This window comes from Podarcis melisellensis (genome assembly GCF_964234715.1).
Source record: "Podarcis melisellensis genome assembly, chromosome: 12".
Classification (NCBI taxonomy): Eukaryota; Metazoa; Chordata; class Lepidosauria; order Squamata; family Lacertidae; genus Podarcis; species Podarcis melisellensis.
This window is the reverse complement of record NC_138544.1, coordinates 5,631,867-5,658,723: the sequence shown is the minus strand read 5'-3', so window position 1 is coordinate 5,658,723 and position 26,857 is coordinate 5,631,867. Positions and strand designations below refer to the sequence as shown.

Genomic DNA, 26,857 nt, shown 5'->3' with positions numbered 1-26,857 from the left:
TGAGGTTTAAATGCATTATGCAGCTGTTTTAATATGATGTCACGATTGCCTTCATGAAGTTCAGCGGGAGCAGAAATAGCAGGGCGAGTGCACCAAAATAACCGGCTTCTAATCTTCTGCCTTGTGGGTGTGGGAGGGGAAGGAATCCGAGGGACTGAAAGTAGAGTTAACTTTCACAGTAGCATAATCTAGGGAAAAACCACAGGTGAAATAAGAATCATCACCAGCAAATGTCTGAAGATCAATATGCTGTTAAAGCACAGAAAGGGGCAGGCTTTTTTTTCCCCAAGGTCTGCAACCCTTGCTTTTCATATCAGTCTCTGTAGATCTTCATGGCCTAATCCTTTGCAAGTGAAACATGAAAAATCATCCATAAAGGCTGCAATCCTGTACATGTCTACTTGAGTGTGGTACTTAATCCCAGTAGAATTTATTTTATTTGTTCAATTTCTATACAGTGCACGCTTGGGTTGTGAACGTGATCCGTGCAGGATGCATGTTCGCAACCCGCAGCGGCATGTCTTCACATGCGCAGGTTGCAATTTAGCGCTTCTGCGCATGCGTGACCGCCAAAACCTGGAAGTAACCCGTTCCGGTAATTCTGGGTTCTGGCGGGTCTGTAACCTGAAAAAACGCAACCTGAAACGTCTGTAACCCAAGGTATGACTGTACTGACTTTCATCCAAGGATCACAAGGTGGTTTACAATATGAAAACACAAAAATACATACCATAATAACAAACACAAACAGTACCCTCCCCACCCAACACAGTTTTAAAAGGCATAAATTGGTTAATTAGCCAAAGGCCTGGGAGAAGAGAAAAATTTTTGCCTGACGCCTAAAGATATGTAACCAAGGTGCCAGGCAAGCGTCCCTGAGAAGAGCATCCCACAAATGGGGAGCCACCAAAAGACCCAGTCTCATGTTGCCACCATCTGAACCTCTTATGGAGGGGCCACAGAGAGAAGGACCTTGAATGGTGATTGCAGGGTCCGGGTCAGTTTATATGGGGATAGGCAGTCCTTGAGGTATTGCGGTCCTGAGCCTTTTATGTAAACCTAGATGACCCTCAGGATCCCTTCCGACTCTACACTTCTCCGATTCTATATAGACAGGGCCGGCCCAACAATGAGGCAAGATGAGGTGACTGCCTTAGGCGGCAGGATCTACTGGGGCAGCAGATCCCAGTGTTGACCTTTCTTCTTCCCGTGTTCCTGATGTAGCTGTTCCCTCACCCTTTCTTCCCTGGTGGGAAGCAGGACGCCATTTTGGGGTCTGTCCCAGGTGCCCAAATGTATAGACCTGCACTGTATATAGACAGCGATGATAAAATCACACAGGCAGCTGCCTAACACCAAGTCAGCCTATTATCAGGCACACCGCTGTGGACAGTGAGGGGCGGTTTCAGAAGGGGACGTTCTCACCCCTACTTAGGAGGTGCCAGGAGCTGAACCTGGGGTCTTCTGCGTGCAAACGAGATGCTCTACCAGGGAGCTACCTTCTTCCCCTGAGACACTTCAGTGGCAACACAGGCTGCAGAGAAGCAACGAAAGGAACACAACAGCGAAAGCCTTATTGTAAAGATCAAAAGCATCTGATGTGCTAATAGGAATGCTGAGGTGCTAAATCCTGATGACAAAGAGGATGGTCAGAGAGCAGCACAGGCTAAAGCCTGGTTCAGACAGGATGTACGGCAGGTATGCATTTGCCACCCATGGGCAGGCCTACCGTTCCCCCAGGTGTGCACTTGCATGGATAATGTCACTTTTGAGCAAAGCAATTGTGAATATATATACCCAGCTGGAGCGCAGCATGCAGGAAAGGCGCTGCTCCATCACACTGAATTGCTCCTAGCAATTTTTCACATGCCTAAGAAAAAACGCTTGGGATGGCTCCAATGTAGGCAAAGTGGTTTGTGTGTGCTGATCCCAGGAGACTGAACTAAGCAAACCCAACCAAGGGGTTTTGGGGGTTGGTTTTTTTTTTTTTTGAGATTTTCCCTTGATGCACATCCAACCCTCTCTCATCGGCTGCATATTAGTCAGTCTACCTCTATGTCACGTTTGCAACCTGCCCTTTTGCCAAGTCGATCAATAGTAACTTGTTCCGCAATTTCCCCTGTGCATCATCTCTGGGAGGTAGATTCAAGGCTTGGAGACGGGGCCTGGTGCATATCCCTGGTGGTCTAGTGGTTAGGATTCGGCACTCTCACCATCACAGCTCAGGTTCGATTCCTGGTCAGGGAATTCTTTGGGGATGCGGGTGGCGCAGTGGTGTAAACCACTGAGCCTTTTGGCCTTGCTGATCGGAAGGTCAGCAGTTTGAATCCTCGCAATGGAGTGAGCTCCCATTGCTCTGTCCCAGCTCCTACCAACCTAGCAGTTCAAAAGCAAAAGCACAAAAGTGCAAGTAAATAAATAGGTACCAATGTGGCAGGAAGGCAAATGGTGTTTCCATGCGCTCCAGTTTCCATAACAGTATTTCACGTGGGTGGTGCTGTGGGTTAAACCACAGAGCCTAGGACTTGCTGATCAGAAGGTCGGCGGTTCGAATCCCCGTGACGGAGTGAGCTCCCGTTGCTTGGTCCCTGCTCCTGCCCACCTAGCAGTTTGAAAGCACGTCAAAAGTGCAAGTAGATAAATAGGTACTGCTCCGGCAGGAAGGTAAATGGCGTTTCTGTGCACTGCTGTGGTTCGCCAGAAGCGGCTTAGTCATGCTGGCCACATGACCCGGAAGCTGTATGCCGGCTCCCTCGGCCAATAAAGTGAGATGAGTGCTGCAACCCCAGAGTCGGCCACGACTGACCTAATGGTCAGGGGTCCCCCCCTATTTCAATTGCACCAGAAGTGGTTTAGTCCTGCTGGCCATATGACCCGGAAAGCTGCCTGTGGACAAACGCTGGCTCCCTCGGTCTTAAACTGAGATGAGCAGCGTAACCCCATAGTCGCCTTTGACTGGACTTAACCGTCCAGGAGTCCTTTACCTTTACCTGGGAATGTAGCGAACGTCATCACTCAGCTGGTACTGAACCCAGGACTTCTCCTCCCAAACTCAAAACTCTGCCCACCACAATATTCTAACCTGCCTCCTGTTTACATTTTGGCATGATGAGAACCATCCACACTGAGACAGGAATGATCTCGGTACAGCATCTCCATACACTGTTCCTTCTTTAAACATAGAATCATTAGTTGTTCCGGTTTTTATTTTTGCTTTAGCACCGTCCATGTGCCTGGTGCTTCACAAAGATTGGAGAACAGCTTCATGCCCACGTGGAACTTACAATACAAGGGAGGCAACAGATGAAGAGGTGGGGAACAGAGAGAGGCAAGACAGTACTAAATGCTGAAGCTGGAATGATACATTTGCACAAGACCCATGCAGCAGTATTTGTCTCCTTTCAGATTTATTGGTTTTAATTTTGAATTTTTGAATTTTGATTTTTTTTAATTTGTGAGCCAAATGCAATTTAGATTATCTCCAAAATCAAACAGAGAACCAGGGGAGAGGTATCAGGATTGGCTATTGAAGTGAGATCTGGAATTAAACTTTTCAGAAATGAATCCTAGGCTTCGCCCCACTCCCCTCTTCCTGGTTGTGCCTTACTAATTCCAGATAAATAAAGGCAGTATCATGGTCTTGATATAGCCAATGCAAATTTGTAGGGTTGTTTCTCAATACAACCTTGCCTGAACCAGATAATATCTCTGCATGTCAGGTTCTGTAAACAAGCTGTGTGTCGGTTTTCATCTGAAAACACAGGCACTCTGGAGTGTTTAATTAAAATTAAGATGCTGTTTGCAACAAAGTCACCCTTCACCATTGCCAAACAACAGTGAAGAATGAACAACTAACCAGCATGAAAACACAAGCAAGCTCTCCTACAGTCCCGCTTACAAGTTCTCACCTGTGGCTGGTTTGCTCCAAGTCCTACCCAGACATCAGGGATGGGAAACATCTGGCTCTCCAGATGTTGTTAGACTTCAGCTGCCATCAGCCACCTGCCAGGGCTAGAGACAAGACTGCGCAGAGCAACAGGGAAGACTCTTACCTTTCAGTGGCAAATTATATCCCAGCAATGTAAAAGTCAGAGACTTGTACATACATACATTTCCATCCGGGAAGCAAGAGGCACTATTGTTGTTCAAAAAGACACCTGGGCCAGGCAAAAACTTTTCTGTAGGCTCTCTTGAGTCCTTGTCAGAGAAAAAAGGGGGTATAAATAAATATCTTTTCCTTGCCTTGAAGGATATCTTTGAGAAAAGAAAAAGCTAAGGAGTAAACCCTACCCAAATCTGGAATAAGGTCCCTAAGGCCTTGAATGCCTCTTTCCGCCAATTCCTGCAGCCAAGCTGGTGTCAGACGTCTTGCTCTGCTTTTCTTTGGACCAGCGAGGCCGAGAGAGGAGTCTTGTTCAGTGGGCAGTCCAGGACCTCCACACACTCTGCTGAGGCTTGTGCCCTGGAGAGGACATTGTGGCAGTTTGAACTTCATCTCCGGAGACCCACTCCATTGTCTCTCAAGGGAGACGGATGCCAACAACAACGGGAAGGTGTGGGGCAGGTCTAGTGAGGAGCCTAAGGACCAAACAAGGAGGCCTTGAGATATGCATTCAGCTGCTAGGCATGAGGTTTCCCACCGATCTTAAAGGACAGTTTCAGTAATATCATTTTCCCACTTCTTCTGCATTGAAAGGGCATAAACACGTCTTGTGTAGCAAGTTTTTAAAATAATGACACTACATATTTGTGAAGCTAGAGTGAAATGAAGACCAAACGGATGTGTATTAAAGAACTTGCTGCTCTCATTCCAGGGAGCAATAAAACAAAAAATATTCAGTGCTCCTAGGCTTAAAAAAATATGTCACACTGGATCCAGAGGGTATCAATAAATACCACGTCCAACAAAATCTGTGCCTGTCCTTATGAACACGAAATATGTTCTGATGTGCACTTGCTAGAAATAGAGCCCTAATGAAACAGACAGCAGTTCCTTCTGAGTAAGCATATATAGGACCAGACTGTAAGGATGCAATCCTGTGCACACATACTTCACAGTAAACCCTACTGAACTCAGTGAGGTATGTTTTTGAGTTAACATAAAAGAGAATAGAAACAGGAATATGAGCTGTCAGCATGTGACAACAGCCACACCCCAGGAACGGCTTTGACTGCAGGCTAAGCCAGGAGAGGGTAGCCATTGGGTCTCAAACCATAAGTGAGTTAGGGCCATCTCTGCATGTGAAGACAGGGGTTTTTCTGACGAATTAGCCGTCCGCTTTCAGTGTCACTAGTGACACTCCTGGACACTTCTAGCATTGTGGAGTTCTTTGGAGCCGGTCTTCCTATGAGGTACTCTAGGCAAGGATGTATATACACTATACATTTAAAAAACATTTAAAGCATGTGATTTCCCCCAGGAAACTGCCTCACAGTACTACAGTTCCCAGCACCCTTAACAAACTTCAGTTCCATGTGCTTTAAACATGTTATAATGCATGCACAGGTTAATTATGCAAATTCCGTAATGTTTTTCTGGACAAACAACTGCAATGGGGAAATGAGCTGTTTTGGCTCTGCTTAAATACTTAATGCGCCGAAGGACAGAAAGAGGAGAAAGGGCTAATAAACTCAAAGGTATGTGTTTTTTGTAGGTCTGTTTCCACAGTGAGCATAATGTGTTCTCTCAAATCACTTTCCAAGGAGCTAAGGGAACAGATTATGGTTTGGGCATCAGGCCTAAGAGTCCATAAAGTTGGCTCCCGGATATTTTCTAGCTCACTACTGCTCTCTGCTGATGGATCTTACATACTGAATAGGCCTGTTTTCACTACCCTACCTGCTGAAAATCCATGAAGATAATGATTGCAAAGAGATCCTTCTTTTTAACTTCTTTAGGGGAATATCATTCCCAGTTTGATGCGGCATTTTCTAAAGTTTGCCAACGAGACCTCTTCCAGAACTAAGTGCTCCATCTCACACCGTTTATGCACCAAAAGTGGTCTATCCATAGAAAAGCCGAACTCCTTTTAGGGGTGTGTGAAGTTGTACCACCTACAGTACAACAGCAGCCAAGAAGCTCAATAGAACCTTTCCACAAAAGGGAACCCTGGGATAACAGAATCTCCTCCAAAGTCTATGGATGGTGGAAATGTCAGTTTGCATTTCTTGGTACAGAAAGTGTTGATCTGATGTGTAGAGATCTTTCCTATTCTAATTAATTCAAGAAGGTTCTCAAAGCTGCTCTGTGCGAAAGAAACAAGCAGAAGGTTCATGATGTTTGGGTTATTCCTTCAGAGAAGTTGAGTGCAGCTGGCTTAAACTGGTTCTGTTGCCTTTTTCTGTCAAGGCCATGCTGATTAAGGCCAGAAGGAGCCTGGGTTTCATTTTTTTCTCTCTCTCTTTCCAGCTGAAACTGTATATAGTATGTTTAGTCTTAAAACAGTGCCAATCCTGAATGTATTGGATTTGTGACCATGACGCTCATTTGCCTTCAGTAAAGCTCTGCTGGACGGAATATTAATTGCCTCTGGTCAATTTTTTGGGAATCCTGCAACAAATTTAAGTTTTTTACTGTGCTAACTATACGTTGGAGTTTTGCTCTGGATCAATACTGAGTAGAATTCATGAGAGTGAAGTGATTATAGTCAAACCTTGGAACTTGAACGTAATCTGTTCCGGAAGGACGTTTGACTTCCGAAGCGTTCGAGTTCCAAGGTGCGTTTTCCGAGGAACGTTAAAAAACTGAGACGTTCAGCAATGGAGTGGTTCGAGAACTGAGGTTTGACTGTACAGCAAACATTATAAACTAGGGGTTGTTCCCCTACCCAGTCACCTCATCAACCTCCCTGCCACCCCCCCACATCAACCCACAGTTTTCCCTTTCTTACCCCATGCAAGTACTAAGCTTGCCTTTCACCTTTTCTAACTCTGTTTCTGAAGCCAATTCTGTCTTCTGTCCTGCAGCCCTGCTTTGCACCCATTTTCACCTTCACCCCCATGACCTTGCCTCCTGTCCCCCCTCCTCCTCTTGTGAAACCCCTGATTGTGTACAAACCACTCCCATGGCAACCACCTACATCTTCCTCCCCTCACACATTGCAAAGTACCCTTCTTGCCTCCGGCCAATTTATGAAGCCATCACCCCCTTATTTCATGCCCCTACTCAAATCTCTTCCCATGCCTCTTACGCCCTTCTTTTCTGCAACCCACGTTGAACCCCCTTTTCCACCTCCATCCTTTTCCCCCTCTTCTCTCTTCCTCACTTTTCTCCGCTCTCCCTTGCACGCAGATCATCTCCATTTCCATCCCTCAACCTCTCTCCTGTTCTGCACCCCTTTTGTGCACAAACTCCCCATGCTTATGTATGTTACTGTATCTTTGAGATGAATAGACTCATAAGAGCAAACCTGACACTTATTATGTTTGGTTAGAGAAGGTTAAAGCTTACTGGGAAATGATATATAATGAATTGAAGAAGATGTTTAAAATAATGTTTGTAAAAGCAAACAAACCAGAATCTTTCCTTTTGGGAATTGTAGAACTACCCAGATTGTATAGAACAGGCACCCCCAAACTGCAGCCCTCCAGATGTTTTGGCCTACAACTCCCATGATCCTTAGCTAACAGGACCAGTGGCCAGGGATGATGGGAATTGTAGTCCAAAACATCTGGAGGGCCGAAGATTGGGGATGCCTGGTATAGAGCTTTATTCATGTATGCAACTACAGCAGCAAGAATATTACTCACCCCAAAATGGAAAGAAGTCCCAGCAAAAGAAGAATGGATAAAAAAACATGTGGAATATGCCGAAATGGCAAAACTTACCGGAAAATAAGAAATCAAGATAACATTTTTTTAATAAAAGAATGGAAATGCTTTATGGAATATTTGCAAACAAACTGTAAACAGATAAGAACATTGGCAGGATTCTTGTAATAACCTGCAGTTTTTATAAGAGTATATATTTAAATTACAGTAGATTAATAAACGAGCAAATTAAGTTAATTTGGATATGCAGAAAATATTAAAAATAAATTTAAGGAACCACAGAAAGAAGGGGAAGGAAGTCAGGTTTTGAAATGTTAAAATGATTGTAAAATTATTGAAATGTATAAAACTGAAAATCATAAATAAAGTATAAAAAGGTAGGGAGAAGAGCAGGTTGAGTTTAGTTGATGGGCGTTGTACATATATGGAGGTTTGCTTGTTCAATTCAATTCTCAAACCTTTTATTGGCATCACATACAAACATCCATAGTAAATCAATACAGTGGTACCTTGGGTTAAGTACTTAATTCATTCCGTAGGTCCGTTCTTAACCTGAAACTGTTCTTAACCTGAAGCACCACTTTAGCCAATGGGGCCTCCTGCTGCCGCTGTGCCACCGCTGCACAATTTCTATTCTCATCCTGAAGCAAAGTTCTTAACCCGAGGTACTATTTCTGGGCTAGCAGAGTCTGTAACCTGGAGCGTATGTAACCTGAAGCGTATGTAACCCGAGGTACCATTGTACAGAATTACCGCCTTCCCAGTGACACAAAACATTTGTCAAATGAAAGAGGCAAAGCAGTGTAACATTACATCTCTAGGTCTCCAGGGAGATCAGATGTCTGCAATGTGTTTCGACAACAAAAAACCAGATAAAGATATTTAGCCACTAACTTGGTGAGCTCCTGATTATTCCCCAATAATAGAAAATGTATGACCTCTAACTCTGGTTTCCATTAGGGGATGCAGAGTTGATCTAGGGTACACAACGTGGGACAGCAAAAATCTTAAAAAGGAAAGCTGCCTGCACTCGTTCTACCAGATGGATAAACCCTGGCAGCTAGACAGGAATTCCGTAGAGCAATTGAGCTATAACTTTGGCGGTGAGGACCTTGAAGGCAGAGGGATATGCAAATTACCTCTTGTTATAAAGAAACGCATTATGGCCTACATAGACATCTTACTGGCATTCACCGCCGTTGCACGGCGCGCGGACCATAGAAGCCTATGATGGAATGTGATTCCCAGGTAGTTGAATTTGAATACCTGTTGGAGGTTTGCTTGTTAATGAGCTATCGCTTCCAAATTACTATGTTGAATTTGGAACTTCACGTTGAAGACAACACATTGAACTAGTAATGAAATACATTGTGTGAAAGTACTATGGGTCATTTGAGGGCTCTGCATCCTTCATCTCTTTTACATGGGGCTGCTGAGGAATGAAAGAGGGAGACATTTAAGTACAGTGAGAAGCGAGAGACTCTGAAAGGGGGAAAGTGGCTGTTCTGGACAGCAGCAGAAGTTTGAGTAAAGCGGAGATGGAGAGACACTGAGGGGCTTTTGATGTTTTTTGTTTTTTAAATGAACCAGTTTTTACAAGGAGAAATAGCAGAGATGGGCAAACTTATACCAAAAAGCAAACACAACACACCCTTTCCAAACTGCCTTCTTGCTGTGCTCACACCTTGTTTTAAACTGCCAAGGGCTTGACCAGATGCCTTTCAAGTATCATCTAAACTGGACTTTTAACTGCTTTGCAAAAAGAGCAGGTGTAGCAGAGTCCGTGCTCCTCTCTCGTTTGTATAGGAAATCAATCGGGCACCAGGTCTTTAAATATATCTTTTGCTTCTCTGAAGTAAAGGGCATTGCAGATACAGATCTCTGGAGTGATGTAGGTTAATTGAAGTACATGTAATAATGTAATCTGGGTGCTGGCTTTGTACCACATGGTATACAAAGCATTTGGTATCTTATAAACTCGCTGAGTAGATCACACCCTAGCGATGAAAACCCAGGGGGAACAAGGGGGGGGGGGGCAAAATAAAGACAGGTTAATAATGCAGAGTTTGGGAAGCAGGCATTTCTGCTGGAGAACAAAAAGCATTCTGTCGCTTTAAAACAAGGTGTTTCAGATGCACCAGAAGGTAAAGGTACTGAGGGGGAAAGCTGGGAGGAAAAGCAGATGTGGGCGAGGACAGCGACCATACGAATTATCTGAGTCAGAGCCACACGCACATAATTCCCGAGACACTTATTTCCAGACAGATTATGAATGCGCCTAAAGTGGCCTGTGAGGGAAACAGAAGGCGGCTGAGCCAGAAGCCGATTCTTTATTTCCTACAGTTTAACTTGGTGACCTTTGCGGCTCTGTCGTATACGATTGGAATGGCAGATTTGAGAGGGCAAATTCCCCCATCCCAGCAACACCAACGAGCAAGCATTGGTCAGAAAAAGAAATTCCAGTTCCATCCCACACAAGCCTAACAAACAGCTGGAATACTGAGCGGCCGCAGAAGCGGGAGGCTTTTCCCCCCAGCTGCTGAAAGGAGGGCACCAGATCCAGATCGAGAGGAGATTCCTGGACCCCTAAGGAGGGAAACATTCCTCCAAATGCAAGAGCTCTTCCTGCAGACGTCTCAGAGGTCTGAGTCTGAATCTGGCAAGCTCAGCTGGCAGCACATGCTCTGGCCATTCTGACCCCAGCCTTGACCCAGCAAGCAATCTTTAAACGTCCGGCAGCATATAATATACACACCGTTAGGCAAAGCAGGGCAGCCTCTTGCTCAACCTTTGCTCACAAATATACACTTCCTTAAATATAAGGGAGTCATAGCTGTCAACTTTTCCCTTTTCTTGCGAGGAATCCTATTTGGAATAAGGGAATTTCCCTTTAAAAAAGGGAAAAGTTGACAGCTATGAAGGGAGTTCAATTACATTTCCCCCCTAATTTTCATACAGAGCCCTGTAAGGACACCTCTCTCCTGTGCTATTTGCGTGCATGTGCAAATGTTATTAACGTAGAGTAGAATCTGAGTCATTTTTATTTTTGAATGTTGCTTCTAGCTGATTCAGGTTTTGTACCTGAGCCACAGATCTGTGAAATGAACATAACCCCTCTAATCCCTGGATCCAGCAAGTGTTAAAATTTAAACAAGCCGGGCCAGATTCCTAAACCTCTGGCTCTAGCAAGTGTTAAAATATAATCCTGGCTAGCTTCTCAATGAGGTAATCGCCTGGGTCTCAGGCTATTAAGAGAACAAAGGAAAGGGGGCTCTGTGCCAGATGACAAATGGGGAGGGCCCCTCCCTCATCTTGCAGATTGTGAGAAAGACAAAAGCGAGAGTTTTGGGTAGAGTTTGGGGGCTGTGATATAAATTGCAAGTAAAGTAGCAAGAGAGAGTCACAGAGAAATTTTTGATTTCTGTTTTACTCCAAGTCTGCAACTATGAGAGAAACAAGGCCGTTTTGGGGTGTTAATGTTGTGAACTCCTTAATTGCAGGCTCAGGTTGTATATGTGTGAATAATCCTTATATCATAAAAAATACCGCAGTCTCCACTTTACCTCATTTCCAAAAGAAAACACAGACTCTGGGTGAATGCCTGGAGCCCCTGGAACTTTGCACTGCTCAGAGATTGGGGTGCCTTTAACCTCTCCAACAATTGTTTTGCACGTGTTCCCAAAGTGCTCCAGGGATTGCCATAGTACAGTCATACCTCGGGATCAGGGGCGCCGACTTATAAAAAATATTGGGGGGGTGGGGACCCATACCGACTTATAAAAAATATTGGGGGGGCCCAATACCTCCAAACCGCTGCTGCTGGGGGAACGAAAGGGGCGAGCCCCGGGCTGCCCCGACCTTAAGTGAACCTGTGAGGGCCCGCCCTTTGCGGCAGCCGATTGGCTGCCGCCGTGGGCGGTGAATATTAATGAGCTAGGGGGAATCCCTGCTTCTCGCGGGGCTGACGCCAGCCCCGCGAGATTGTTGATGGGTCGAGAGCCCGCAACCCCACCCCCTCTCTAGATCGGGAGTGGCTTTGTTTTAACTCATTACTGAATGTATTTTAAAAGGTAACTATCGTCAAACAAGGAAAATAAAAAATACCAACATAATTTTGTGATTTTACAAAGCATAATATAACTAATAATTTTTTTAAATTATTGGGGGGGCAGAGCCCCCCCAAACGAATTTTTGAGGGGGCTCGGGCCCCCTCAGGCCCCATGGAGTCAGCGCCTATGCTCGGGATGAATACGCTTCAGTTTAAATATTTTCGGGTTGCACTCCATGGCGACCCGGAAGTATCGGAACGGGTTACTTCCGGGTTTCACCACTCGGGCATGTGCAGATGCTCAAAATGACGTCCCGCGCATGTGCGGAAGCGGCGAAACGCGACCCGCGCACGCGCAGACACGCACTCATGTCTTACATTCACTTCAGGATGCAAACGGGGCTACGGATCGGATCCCGTTCGCATTCAGAGGTACCACTATACCTGAAAGAAAAGTGGTTAACACTGTACGCCAATACAAGCTCGTAGGGTGGTTGGCATGGTGGAGGAAACTTTCCTTCGGAAGCAGAGGAAGCCACCTTCTACGAAGGACCCATCGACACTTTCGTTCACCCTGTGATTTCTACTCCCAGGTCTGAGAGGTTTTTGTTTTGTCTTGTCTTGTCTTGCCACTTTCCCCCAGGAAAACTGGTCAGTGTTGTGTACAACAGCAGTTCTCCAGGATTTAATGAGATATTCCAAGCCTTACCTGGAGATCCCTGGATTGAATCTGGGACATTCTGCATGAAAAGCAGGTGATCTTCCACCGAACTTTGGCCTCCCCTATTCTGGAGGATTTATCATTTGAGATAATATACTCCTGCAGTAACTCACACAGTATCTGGGATCAAAGAACCAACTAGAATCCTTATAGGGCTGCCATACATACAGAATTTCCTGGACATATCTGGGATTCATCCGGGTGGAATTTCTGAAAATCAGTGAAAACCCAGGTGTATGGCAATTGTTGATTTTTTGCCAAATTTCATATATATATATATATATATATATATATATATATGCTTTCGTAGATTTTCACGGGTACAGGAATGCAGGTTTTGGTGTCCTCGGGTGTCTTCCCGTGTAAAAGTTGGGGTGTCTAGGCGACGTTTCCCCTAGACACTTCCTCTCTGCCCAGAACATTGGAGGCTATACACCACACCCCCTCAACAGTATTTATAGGAACTCAAACACTGAGATCCTGCTCTGTTCCAGTAACAAGAAGCCGAAAGCACCAGCCTGAAGATGACGAGTGAGACCTCGTCGAAACGTCGCCTAGACACCCCAACTTTTACACGGGAAGACACCCGAGGACACCAAAACCTGCATATATATATATATATATATATATATATATATATATATATATATATATATATCTCAAATACTTCAATTTTTTAAGGAGATTTTGTGTCTGGATTTTCACTTTTTGAAATATGGCAACTCTATCTTAGCAACACAGAGATGGCATAAGCAGACTCCATGAATTAAGTCCCTCAGTTGAGAATAGCACTCAAGAATCCCGATTCCTAGTTTTCATAAATATGTATCACTGGAAATTACAAAGCCAGTATTTTTGGACAATAACATTGTACCATTAATAGATTTTGTTAAAGGATATTTTCTCCATTTAAATGACCCCAGAGCGTGGTGCAGCATAAAAACACATACAGTCATACCTCAGGTTGAATGTGCTTCGTGATGAGCACGTTCGAGTTGCGCTCCGCAGCAACCCGGAAGTAACGGAGTGCGTTACTTCCAGGTTTCACCGCTTGCGCATGCGCAGACACTCAAAATGACATCACACGCATGCGCAGAAGCGCTGAAACATGACCCACGCATGCACAGACGTGCAGAAACGGGTTACGTTTGCTTCTAGATGTGAACAGGGCTCTGGAACGGATCCCGTTCGCATCTAGAGGTACCACTGTAATTAAGACACAATGCTGGTTAGCAGGTCTTTCCCTCATTGTTGTGCTCAGTTGTTGTTGTTTTTAAATGGTTTGTGAGTATATGAGGGAATGAAAAATAAACTATTAAGCATGACCTTTTTCGTCTCACAATTGGTGTCTTGTGTATTAAAGTTAGCCCTGTTTAGGGAAGCTTTTAATATCAGAAGGGCTACTGTATTTTAATATTTTGTTGGAAGCTGCCAGATGGGTGGAGTATAAATAAATTATTATTATTATTATTATTATTATTATTATTATTATTATTATTTGGTTTTAAACACAGTGTAAGGTAGTCTCTGTGGGAGTATATTGTATTTAATTATGGGGTATCAGAGTTTCTCGGGGGTTAACCAGGTTGGGATAGCTGGGATAGCAGGCTTGTTGGTTTTTGAAGGTCTGATGTAGATTTTTTTCAATTTCATTGTTATGTACGGGACAATGACAATAAAGATTATCGTATCGTATCGTATTATTTCACATACTTAAAAAAAATATCGAAACTTGGATGCAACGCAAGTGTAGTTACAATTACATCTGTTAATTATTTACAGGCGAGCTAATTACTCGTTTTAATTATTTAATTAGTTGACTAGCACTAGTTCCGTCATTCTCCTACTGCCTCTCAGCTCTTCCTAGGACTTGCTAGCGTCTATTTTCCTTCCTTCCTTTGCTGCTGCATCCGAATTATTCTCTCTCCCCCAGATTGTTTTCATAGCTTTTCCATTTTGGTGAGGAATGCAAGAGATCCCGGTTGCTGTGCCAGCCGCCTCAGGAAGTTTATTGAGAGATGCAACCTTGCCTTCTTCAAAGCTGAGGTAATTTGTGAAGGGAACCCGGGGTGACTTTGGGAGGGTGGAATTTGCTTTGCCATTCACCGAGCCAGCCGGAGTCTCCAAGTGATATTTCACTCTATAAAACAGTTCCAGCCAATTCTTCAAAATTTGTTTTCCAGGTTAACAAATGCTTTTCTACCACCACTCGGAGATTTACACAGAACCAGCCACAACTGCACAGTCACAAGAGACCTCTCAAAGCCGGAGGCAAATGTTCGGCCAAAAATGTCCAGAAAGAAGGACCGAAATCGACATCTTAGTTATTAAATAAATATGAACGAATCTTTATTGCTAAAAGCTATGAGCCATCACAATTGGTCACAAGGCATAGAATACAAATAATTGATTTAAAACTGAACAACAGCAACAGCAAAGCAAGCATACAAAAATGTAGAAAAAAATCACTCTTGCCTAAGTTAAGCACTTCACATCTCACACTCCCCCTTATGATACTTGTCTTGGAGCCTACCTCTCAACTTAACTTGCAGCCAAGGCAAATTTTTGCAATCAGTGCAGTAATAAATACATTACTGCGGGCCAGCAAAATAGAGTTTTTAATAAATATATATATATAGGAAGAAAAAAAAAGGTATCATACATTATATCTCCCCAACCCAACCCAACCTATGTTTAGAAAGTAGTTTAAGATATTTTTTCAGGCTTTACAGCCACAGAAAATAGTTATAAACAGTGATAAAAAATGAGGTGTCATTACTTATACAATACTTACTCATTACCTATGTGCGCTTTGGGTTCCACCATAAAATGGCTGCCATGGGCAGCTAAAAAATAGGTGCCAGTACATCATACCAGTTACTATTATCACAAAAAGCCCTGCTTATAAAGTATTGTGTTGGCTTTGATTTTTTTTTCATTCCAGAAACTTAGAAACCATGTTCATCTTTCAATAAAATTGTGTTTTTGAGGGTTTATTCCAGCTGGCATTTGTTAACATAATTCAAATAACACGGCCATTCCCCCATATTTTCCTGAAACATTCTGAAATAGGAAATAGCTTTTCCATTGGCGACCAAGGCATAGCATTGCGCATATTAGAAGGCATCTTGACTAAATATATGTCCACTTTTTCTACTTCTGTATGGATTACATGCAAAAATAAATAAAATAAAATAGGGATTTCTTGATCATCCGTGTCCTATTGTAACTATGATTTCTTCTGCGTTTTGCAATACCTTGCTCCAGAAATGTTTTATCTTGACACATAACTAGAAAATGTGTACCAAGTCCACTTTAATTGCTTCGCATCTCCAGCATCTTATCTTAGTTTTCTAAATTACACCTGCAAGGTGTTAAATGCCACTGATACATGTATTTGAAAAAAGTTTTCCTCTTTGCACACTAGTTATTGAAATAATTTATACTCTGCCCTTCCACAAAAGGTCTGACCTTCTAAGGATCTAATTTCATATTTACCAGAAGATTATAAAAAGTAACTGTGCACTCCTGGGACAATTAGTGCAAATGTTTAAAGCAGTTGGCGACTGGACTTCACCCTGTTGATTCACAGGACTTTTGCCTGCAGGGCAAGACCTGGTTCGCAGATGTCAGGGTTAAGCAAACGTCTCATAGACTTTTATTGCCACCAATTTAACCTCACATCTTCAGAGGCAAAGTTGGATTTGGAACATATTTGATATAGCCTTTGAAGTCAAAAAAGGTACAGATGTTCCACATATGATAAGCACCTACAGATCCTTAGGAATTCTGTTTTTTACGCGTGCAAATGGGTAAAGAGATTAGAACTCCTTTTGTTTTTTGATTTAATCAAGAGTGGTTGCCATGTATCCTCTTTTCCCAGGACATGTTCTCATTTTCAAGGTTAAAATTTGAGAAAAAAATTATGTTCTTTGAATGGCCATCATAGCGCCCTCTTTTTTGCTCTTCAGAATATGGCGTCCCTAAGACTTTCTTTCAAACATGTTATCCTTATGAAAATTCTTTAGCATTTTAGTTTGATTTCCCCCCAACATGTTCATTTTGTGTATTCAGTTTTAGCTACTGTAAACACTTTTGCAAGCATTTTTTCTAATACAATGTATTTTTGTATGTTATTTTCTCTCTCAGATTTTTTTTTTTTGCATATTTCCCTCAATTTTTGCATTTTTTTAATATATGCATTGTTTGGTTGGACAACTGCATCACAAAATTCAGGTGGATGGCTGTGTTTCAGGCCCCATATTTTTTCAGAAAGTGCAAATTTGATAATTTTGCATTAATTGCAAATTGAATTGAATTTGACCCACATCCCTAGACTTCACTGACTTATTTTGGGAGTCAACCCACTCTGGCTTGGGTCCCCCCCCCCAAAAAAGTTTTGTACTTCTTCAGACCTTGGGGTTCTCCCAACATTGTTGACACCTCCCTCTTTTGTGTGGGTGGTACCATTTTGGCTACATAAGCAATGACACACACTTCTCAGCATCAGGAATACGGGGAATGATTCATGTGGACTGGGGCTAAACCAGTGTGAGTAAGAGGAATATCAAAACATGTTGCCCATACACTAATTCCAAATTATCATATTGTAATACACTTCTTCCGCAGTCATCAGCTATAAACATATATACACAATTCCAGACTGTTTTTCAGACGCAGAAATATTTTGTTGCATCTTCATAAAGAACTTATACAGCTTTTAAAAGCTAAACTTTTCCTACTCATGTTTAAGGCCTAGTATTTGCAATCTTTGCAGCACAGCTATGGAAATATATGTTATGCCTTTGTGAGGCTTGGTGTTCTCTTCAGAATTCTATGCAAAGCCTGGAAGAAACATGATAATGCTGTTATTGTCTTCACTGTAGATCTGTTCAAAAATGATATTTAGAGAAGAACAGAAATTCTGTGCCTTGCAACATTATCTCATGCATGTTTACTCATAAGCAAGACATGTAGAGTTCAATGAGACTGTTATGGATTCAGTGGTCTGTGTTCGCCTGAGCTTGAGTCTGGACTAGTGATTCTGAGCCCCTGTGTTCTGATTCAGTATGTGATAGCAGGATTTGGGCTACTGCCATTGGCCCATAAACTCTGAGTTATGATTCGCAGCTTGGGCATTTAGATAGCCAATCACATCGAGAGTGGGAGTGGCCCAGGCCTTCAGAAATCTTTATAAGCAGTTGCTTTGCCCCTGTTGCTCAGTTCTGTTAGTTCAATAAAGGCTCTTGCTGTTATTGCTGTGTGGGAAGCAAGGGACTCTTCAGGGACCATTTCCAAATGAAACATATATTGGATGCAAGATTCAGGTAGGTAGCCGCAGTGGCGTAGCGTGGGGGGTGCAGGGGGGGCTGGCCGCATCGGGCGCAACATCTGGGGGTTAGGGTTAGGGGGCGCAAATCCACGGGTTAGGGGGCGCAAATCCACGGGTTAGGGGGTGCAAATCACTTGCCTTGCCACGGGTGCTGACAACCCACGCTATGCCACTGGGTCTGACGCAGTCAAAAAAAAAAAACTTGTCCAGAAGCACGTTAGAGACCAACTAAGTTTGTTCTTGGTATAAGCTTTCGAGTGCATGCACACTTCTTCAGATACACTGAAACAGAAGTCACCAAACCCTTATATATATACCTGAAGGAGCGTCTCCACCCCCATCATTCTGCCTGGATGCTGAGGTCCAGCGCCGAGGGCCTTCTGGCGGTTCCCTCATTGCGAGAAGCAAAGCTACAGGGAACCAGGCAGAGTGCCTTCTCGGTAGTGGCGCCCACCCTGTGGAACGCCCTTCCAGCAGATGTCAAAGCGATAAACAACTACCTGACATTCAGAAGACATCTTAAGGCAGCCCTGTTCAGGGAAGTTTTTAACGTGTGATATTTTACTGTATTTTTGGTTTTTATGGAAGCCGCCCAGAGTGGCTGGGGAGGCCCAGCCAGATGGGCGGGGTATAAATAATAAATTATTATTATTATTATTATTATTATTATTATTATTATTATTATTATTAATAGTGGGAGGGTGGTGTGGGGTTTTTCTCAGGAGGGTAGCAGGAGATGGGTGATTGACTCAATGAGTATGGTAAACCTGTTGACGACAGGAATGCACACGAAAGCTTATACCCAGAACAAACTTAGTTGGTGCTACTGGACAGCTTTTTTGCTTTTTAAATTTATATTGGATGTTACTTTGCAGCCCTATCCTATGTAGAGTTGAATGAGCCCACATGGAAATCAATGATCTGACATGTTCACGTAACTGCAGCTTTACGCTTTGGTGCAATGCATGCTTATTTGAAAGTAAGTTTCATTGAAATCTGAATCTGCCAAGTAAACATTATTGAGATTGGGCTGCCTGGCTGCACTCACAAGCAGACTTAGAAATGGCAGCGATTGGTGCAGTGTGGGGTAGGCATTTACCTAACCTCCCAGCAAATCAGTTGCTGCTACCTACCAGAAGGTGAGGTGGCCGTGTGGCTGGCATGATGCAAATGGACCAGTAAGAAAGCCTATTTAAAACCAATGGTATGTTTACACCACACACCCCTCTCTGCTGCCTCACCCCTTCCCCTCTTAGTACAGTGGTACCTCAGGTTACATACGCTTCAGGTTACAGACTCCACTAACCCAGAATAGTACCTTGGGTTAAGAACTTTGCTTCAGGATCAGAACAGAAATCGTGCTCTGGTGGCGTGGTGGCAGCAAGAGGCCCCATTAGCTAAAGTGGTGCTTCAGGTTAAGAACAGTTTCAGGTTAAGAACGGACCTCCGGAACGAATTAAGTACTTAACCCGAGGTATCACTGTAAGTGGTAGCGTCTCACATGCTGTGAGGTCCGGTAAGTGTCTCCACCTCCCATTCACTCGTTCCACTGTAATCAATGGGACTTCTTTCCAAATAATTGACATCACAATCAGACAGTTAAGTTATATGCAGCCCAATCCTATGCATTTTTACTAAGAATTCTCGTTGAGTTCAGAGAGGCTTGCTCCCAAGGAAGCATCTTCAAGACTGCAGTCTTCGTTTCAAAAAGAAAAGTTACTTTTGTAAAGATTGGGGTGGGCATCTGCACATCTAAAAATACAATTGACTGTATTATTTATGTGGAACAGTGCAGCTCTGTGGATTTCCCCCATCTGTTCAGCTGCAGAAAACTAAATTGAAGTTAAATGGGCTTTTAGAAAAATCATTATGGCTTAAATTGAACATGATTCATTGGGAAAATAAAGCCATATGTGTTGCATTAGTTTTTCATCTTTGCTCTGTCCCAGTTTCGCTTGATTGGATTCATGTCGTATTTGGTATTTTAGATGTGACACAGCAATTTAGAGCTGAAGAAGACCACTCTGCATTTCAAAGTAGTGTTTACAGTTCCATTGCATAACTTGCTAACTAAAAAAACCAATAGAAGTTGGAGTCATAAGATTCTACAAGCTTCTCTGGATGGAACTGCTCTAAAACCATGCCTACATTGCATTGTTGGTGTGCATACCACAGTAATTCATGCCTTCATCACATCCCGACTGGATTCCTATAACATGAAAAGCATTTGGATGTTTCAGTTGGTGCAGAATACATCCCACCAAGCAGCTGACCAGAGTTGGCTGCAGGAACTTATTGCACCAATTTTACAAGAACCACCCTGGCTCTTACTTGGCCCAGTTAAAAGTGATAGTATTGACCTTTAAGGTCATGGTTGCTCATACTGTTGAAGCAGACCCTGTGAGTGTTCCTATTTTCCAGGGACAGTCCCAGATTTACGGAAGCCGTCCCAGTTTCTGATTTGATCCTGGAATCTCCTGCTTTTCCTTAGGATGTCCCTATTTTCATTGGAGAAATGTTGGAGGGTATGGAGATATGTGACTCCCAAGCCACACAGGGGCGAAGGAAGGCTCACAGGCACCCGGTGTGGGGCAAACCGCTAGGAGGCGTATGCGCGTGCAGCGTACGTATGGCGCATGTACAGCGCTGCTACGTGGCACCAGTGGCGTAGGGTGGGTTGTCAGCACCCGGGGCAAGGCAAGTAATTTGCGCCCCCTAACCCGTGGATTTGCGCCCCCTAACCCGTGGATTTGCGCCCCCTAACCCTAACCCCCAGATGTTGCGCCCGGTGTGGTTGGCACCCCCTGCACCCCAAGCTACGCCACTGCGTGCCACACATGCGCCGATGGGTGGTTTGCCAACGCGGCGCCGTATAGATGGTGGTGGGATCCTCTACTCGCGGTTCCAGCTCTGAGAGAGCTGGAGCTGTAAAGCCGCACACAGCCAATAGCTTATGCTTGCCTTGCGCACCGCTTTGCGGCCCCGGCTCGCTGTAGGCTTGGGAGTTGTCGGGGGTGGGGTGGAATGTCACCCCCGTCAGGATGGCACCCAGAGCACGGCGCAACCCTGTATAGGGAAGTCCTGTCCCCCCGCCCTGTTTATATATATGTTGGAAGCTGTCCAGAGTGGCTGGGACAACCCAGTCAGGTGGGTGGGGTATAAATAGTACAATTATTATCATTATTATTATGGAATAGAACATCCCTGTTTTCATCGGAGAAATGTTGGAGGGTATGTTGAAGGACCACCCACTCGCCTATGAGCCTACCTGCAAATTAAAGTAATCCTCACAGGCCTTGCTCACTCTTTCTGAAGTACAGTGGCTAGCCAAGTAGAATATGCCCTTTTAAAACTATGGCACTACCAACATTGCAGAATTTCCTGCCTAGAATGTTTGCCTTCCTCCTTTCCTTCCAGCTGTTTTTTGGATGACTAGATCTGACATGTTTCTGGCCTGTATGGATTACTATGAACTGAGGCAGTTCATTTTACTTCTTGTTTACATTCCATTGGTTCATGTGGTTACTTCATTTTAGAGCTTTGCAGCTTTGCTTTTAATAAAATGGAAAGGCGAGAGACACAATAGAGGAATTGCTAGCTTGTCATTGGGAATCTGGGTGTTCTTCATTCTGCTATCTGATATTTGATGTACCAGATGTCTGGACTTCCTTTGGGGGTGAGAGGGGCTCCTCCTCTCTTTTATTGTTTTTAAATTGACATTTTGCTTAAATAGATTTTCAAACTACTGCCAATATAGTTTTATTCCATGAGGATAACACCTCATTAACAAAACTAGTGCACTTTTGATCATTCTTCTCATCCTTGGGTCCAGTAGCATTCCAAAATGAGATAAGATAAAAAGGTCACTGTTGTTCAAGCAGGGACTTATGTTTGGTTTGTCTCTTTGCATAAATGTTCATAAAAGGTCAATTTACTCATCAGCATGGCTCATCAAACCCTACACAACTATCCCCTTGTAGACAATACATTTCCCCCAAATATATTGCCAGAAGCATTGAGATGATGTCAGCAAATTATCACCAGAGCTTTATGGGTTTTCAGAATATTTGGCTTTAAGTAAACCTAGAAGGATTATTAAGGGTCTTAGTGTTATAAGGTACCTGGTTATAACCTTAATCTTTATAGCAGGCTTCCTCAAACTCGGCCCTCCAGATGTTTTGAGACTACAACTCCCATCATCCCTGACCACTAGTCCTGCTAGCTAGGGATCATGGGAGTTGTAGGCCAAAAACATCTGGAGGGCTGAGGTTTCTAGTATAAGTTCACTTCGTTGACAATGCTTCTTTACTGCTAGTGGATTATTATTATTTATTAGGTTTTTCAAATTACATTTTTACAATCATATATCCAACCTAAAACATGAATGAATGAATGAACGAACGAACGAACGAACGAACGAACGAATCTTTCTTTGCCTCAGCCATCGGCCATAGCAATAAAACAACAATATGATATACAAAGAATAGAAATAAAATGTCAATTATATAAAATAAATTTTAGGGTTTTGAATCAGTTGTCAAATAGTGGATCTTATTCTAATTGCCCCAGCTAAAAACCTTGCAAGCTTTGCTGTCAACCTGCTCATCTTGATCTGCAAAGAGAAGGGACAGTGTGGCAGTAGCTGGGCAACCCAGAATGGACAATAAAAGAGGGATGATAACCTCATTCCTCAAGTCTTTATAAAGAGTGAAACCGAGAAGGGCATGTGCCGATTCGGAACTGCCATCTCTACAGGGACATAAGGGTTTTTTGTGTGGAATCTGTTGGAATTGTCCCTCAAGTACAGCCGAGGGCAAATCAATGCCATCTTGCGAGAGTAAAAGCGCGTCTATATTTTAGAATTGCTAGGTTATGCAGGTGGGGTGCCAGAGAGTCAAAATGGGTAGGTGGGAAATTGTCATACCATGGGCAGAATTTCCTTATTGTGGCCAAGTTGTTCTGATGCTCAATATCATTTTGACACTGACAAATTAGACTGTTTGCTTTACTAAAACCCAAAGTGAGTAACTGTTGTGGTGATAAACCACAAGAGTGAAGTTTTTGATAGACAATTTTAGTCCAGGCGCTCTTGTGACAAACTTGCCGCAATAGGGATATTAGACTGGGGGGATTTGAATTTAGGTGAAGCCAATAGTTAAGTGTCCAGATCCGCAATTCTACCGAGGGAAGATTAGCCTCTAGGCACAATGATGCTTTTGGGGCACAGGGTGGTACAGAGAAAATTTACCTTAAGAACTTTGATTGGACAGCTTCTGTAGATCCCAGGTAAGTGCCTGTCCAGATCTGAGCCCCATATAATAACTTTGCTAGGGGTTTAGCTTGGAACACTTCCAGGACTGATGGTATACGTTTACCACCTTTTGTGTAGAAAAAGCGTGTCAGAATTTTGGCGCTTTGGGGCGCTTTTTCTTTTGCACATTTCTGGTGTGCTCCCCATTTTCCGTAGACTGGAAAATAAGGCCAAAATATTTGAAAACTTTGATCTGTTCAATTAACTGGTTGTCCCATGCGCCATCTATGGGCCCTATAGTTTCTTGGGAAAACTAACAGTATCCCCAGAAAATTTACTAGCCTGGCCTCCAGTAACTACAACTGAGGTCAAAAACTTCATTATGCAGCTAAAAAACACCAAAGCACCAGGCATCGATCGCTTGCCTCTGGAACTCTTGAAATCTAACATTAATTGGTGGTCACCCCTCCTTGCGGTAATATTCTCACTTATTAATTCATCTGGTTTACTCTCCAACGCTTGGGCCACAGCAGTAAGGTAAAGGTAAAGGTAAAGGGACCCCTGACCATTAGGTCCAGTCGCGGCCGACTCTGGGGTTGCAGCGCTCATCTCGCTTTACTGGCCGAGGGAGCTGGCGTACAGCTTCCGGGTCATGTGGCCAGCATAACTAAGCCGCTTCTGGTGAACCAGAGCAGTGCATGCAAAAGCCGTTTACCTTCCCGCCGGAGCGGTACCTATTTATCTACTTGCACTTTGATGTGCTTTTGAACTGCTAGGTTGGCAGGAGCAGGGACCGAGCAACGGGAACTCACCCCGTTGCGGGGATTCAAACCACCGACCTTCTGATCGGCAAGTCCTAGGCTCTGTGGTTTAACCACAACAGTAGTCATCCCTATATTCAAAAAGGGCCTCACTTCTAATCCGGCTAGCTACAGACCCATCGGTTTGTTACCTATAACTAGTAAACTATAGGCAAAGCACCTCTATAACCAACTAGCCGACTGGATTGATGATGAGGCTATTCTCGCCGAAAAGCAAGCAGGATTTAGGCAAGGCAGATCCACCCTAGATCATTGCTTTGTTCTAGCACATCTCATTGACAAGTATGCTAAGAAACCATGTGGTGTGCTTTTTTCATTGATTTGAAAGCTGCATTTGACTCAGTTTTGTGAGTAAGACTGTGGGATAAGCTGAACTCCTCAAGTATAGACAGAGTACTGTACTTGGTCAAATGCTTATATAAAGATACTGTGTTGAAAGTGCACTGCTCCACAAATGGACTACAGGATCTGTACCAGCCACAAAAGGAGTCAAGCCCCAGCTCTGTTCAACTTATATATAAATAATATTGTCCAGTGTCTAACATATCCAGAATATCATGCCCCTAAATTGGCCACAAAACCCATCTCAATACTATTATATGCAGATGATACAGTTCTTCTATCCCAAATAAAAGTAGGCCTAAAAAGACTGATGAGGGCATTTTCAGGATATTGCCAGAGAGAACAGCTGGCTGTGAATTACAAGAAACCAACATACAAAATAAAGACAAGATTCCAGAGAATCTCCTGGACTTCCTCCCCTTTGTGGGTCCTACTGTTAATCATTTCCTCCTGCATCTTTTGTAATAATCCAAATCTTTTACATCTCCATTATATCTAAAATTCACCATAAAACTACAAGTGATTCAAATCCTACTAACAATTTTAACTGTTTACAATGGTTTTTAAGATAAATTATACCCCCCCCCATTCTTTATTAATATTTTGGTCTTCATGGCTTCTGATTCTTCTGGTCATTTTTGCCATTTTGGCATAATCCATCAGTTTACCGTAATCTGCCATTCTTTTCTGGTTGGGACTTTATCTTCTTTCCATCTCTGGGCCAATAACATCTGGGGGATTATTTTAAGTTGGTCATGTGTCCTACTTCATTTCATCTAACCTCCTTAGCAACAAGATTGACAGATTTTTACTTTTTTTTTTAAATATCAGCCTTCTCTGCCACCACCTGATTGAGTCTTGGTGAGCCTAAAAGGTTAGTTCTCTTCCAGCTTTTAGACATCCCCACCTGGGATCACCTTAAAGGTAAAGGTAAAGGGATCCCTGACCATTAGGTCCAGTCGTGAACAACTCTGGGGCTGTGGCGCTCATCTCGCTTTACTGGCCGAGGGAGCCAACGTTTGTCCGAAGACAGTTTTACCAGGGCATGTGGCCAGCATGACTAAGCTGCTTCTGGCGAACCAGAGCAGCGCATGAAAACACCATTTACCTTCCCACTGGAGGCAGTGGCGTAGCGTGGGGGGTGCAGGGGGGGCCGGCCGCACCGGCCGCAACATCTGGGGGTTAGGGTTAGGGGGCGCAAATTACTTGCCTTGCCCCGGGTGCTGACAACCCACGCTATGCCACTGACTGGAGGTATTTATCTACTTGCACCGTTTACCTTCCCACTGGAGGTATTTATCTACTTGCTCTTCATGCTTTCGAACTGCTAGGTTGGCAGGAGCAGGGACTGGGCGACAGGAGCTCACCCCGTTGCAGGGATTCGAACTTCTGACCTTCTGATCATCAAGCCCTAGGCTCTGTGGTTTAACCCACAGCGCCACCCACCACCTTAACATCCAGCTATCTCACTGGCAGAATTGTCTGTGCTGAGGGACCAGGTTGAAAGAGATGCTGGAACGGATAGAGACTTTGCTTGATTCAGCAGGGCTCCTTATCTTATAAGGTTATGGCAAGCCTTAGAATCCTTATGGGAGGGAATCTTTCATGGCCATACTGATATAATTTAGAAGACTCCTAGGGGCTCCGCTGTAAAACTCAGTCCTTTAATGATTCCCACAATGACTAAGCTCTGATCAATTTTGGAGTAAAACCCAGCCTCTCTCCCCCAAATGTAGCGACTTTTATATACCCCAGGGACTCCCTGCACATGAAGCATAAAGTTTGAAAATTAAATTACCACTATGGTCTGCCACAACTGTCACTGAATCCTTCTCCCACTCTGCTTCAGTTTGCTTACCTTGCTTATTTTTGCGACGATATCCCACTGTTTAAGTTCATTCCAGTCTTGCTGTCATCCATCTGCAATTACACTGCTCTTGCAAGCGAGTCAAGCTATGTCACACCTTTTGGCTGTCATTGGCCTTAGCTACTCCAGTGTCGCAGTCTGTGATGTCATAGAGACTTGGACCACACAACTGTCTGCTTTGGAACAATGCGTGTGTGGGGGAGAGAAACTTATTCTGTGTTCTGAGGAGGCTCAGCTGCATTCTGGGTACGTTTACGCTAAGCAAAAGGGTACAAGAAGAGTTTTTGAATAACACCTTGCTAATGCCCATTGGTCAAGCAGTTTCAGATCCTAATTCTTTGAGGTGCCAAGTTTAAAAACATGATATGTATAGACCAGGGGTCGGCAATGTGCAGCCCACCAAGACCATTTTACCGTCCCTAGAGCTGCCCCTGAACCCACCCTCCTGCTCGGCGAGTCCCCCCCCCCCGCACTGCGCTAAACTGGTGCAGTGCTGTGCGGGGAGTTGCCAAGCGGCGCCGGAAATCACGTCTGCGCATTTCTGCAGAAGCGATTTCTAGTGTTCCGCTGTGCCAGTCCGGCCCACAAATGATCTCCTTGGGAGTGATCCAGCCCATGGCCAGTAAACCTTGCCGACCCCTGGTATAGACTCATGTGATGTGCATTAGTTCTACATTAGTGTTAGCCAAAAGACCATGAATGGTG

The 26,857-nt window shown here is 43.9% G+C and overlaps 1 long non-coding RNA gene across 1 annotated transcript; it reads right to left on the bottom strand.

Moving 5' to 3' along the window:
• LOC309380957 lies at positions 1 to 26,259 on the bottom strand. Its single transcript, XR_014173224.1, has 2 exons — positions 26,144 to 26,259; positions 1 to 188 (listed from the first exon to the last, which is right to left on the bottom strand). It is a non-coding gene; the product is annotated as an uncharacterized lncRNA (long non-coding RNA).
• Positions 26,260 to 26,857: the final 598 nt, after the last annotated feature.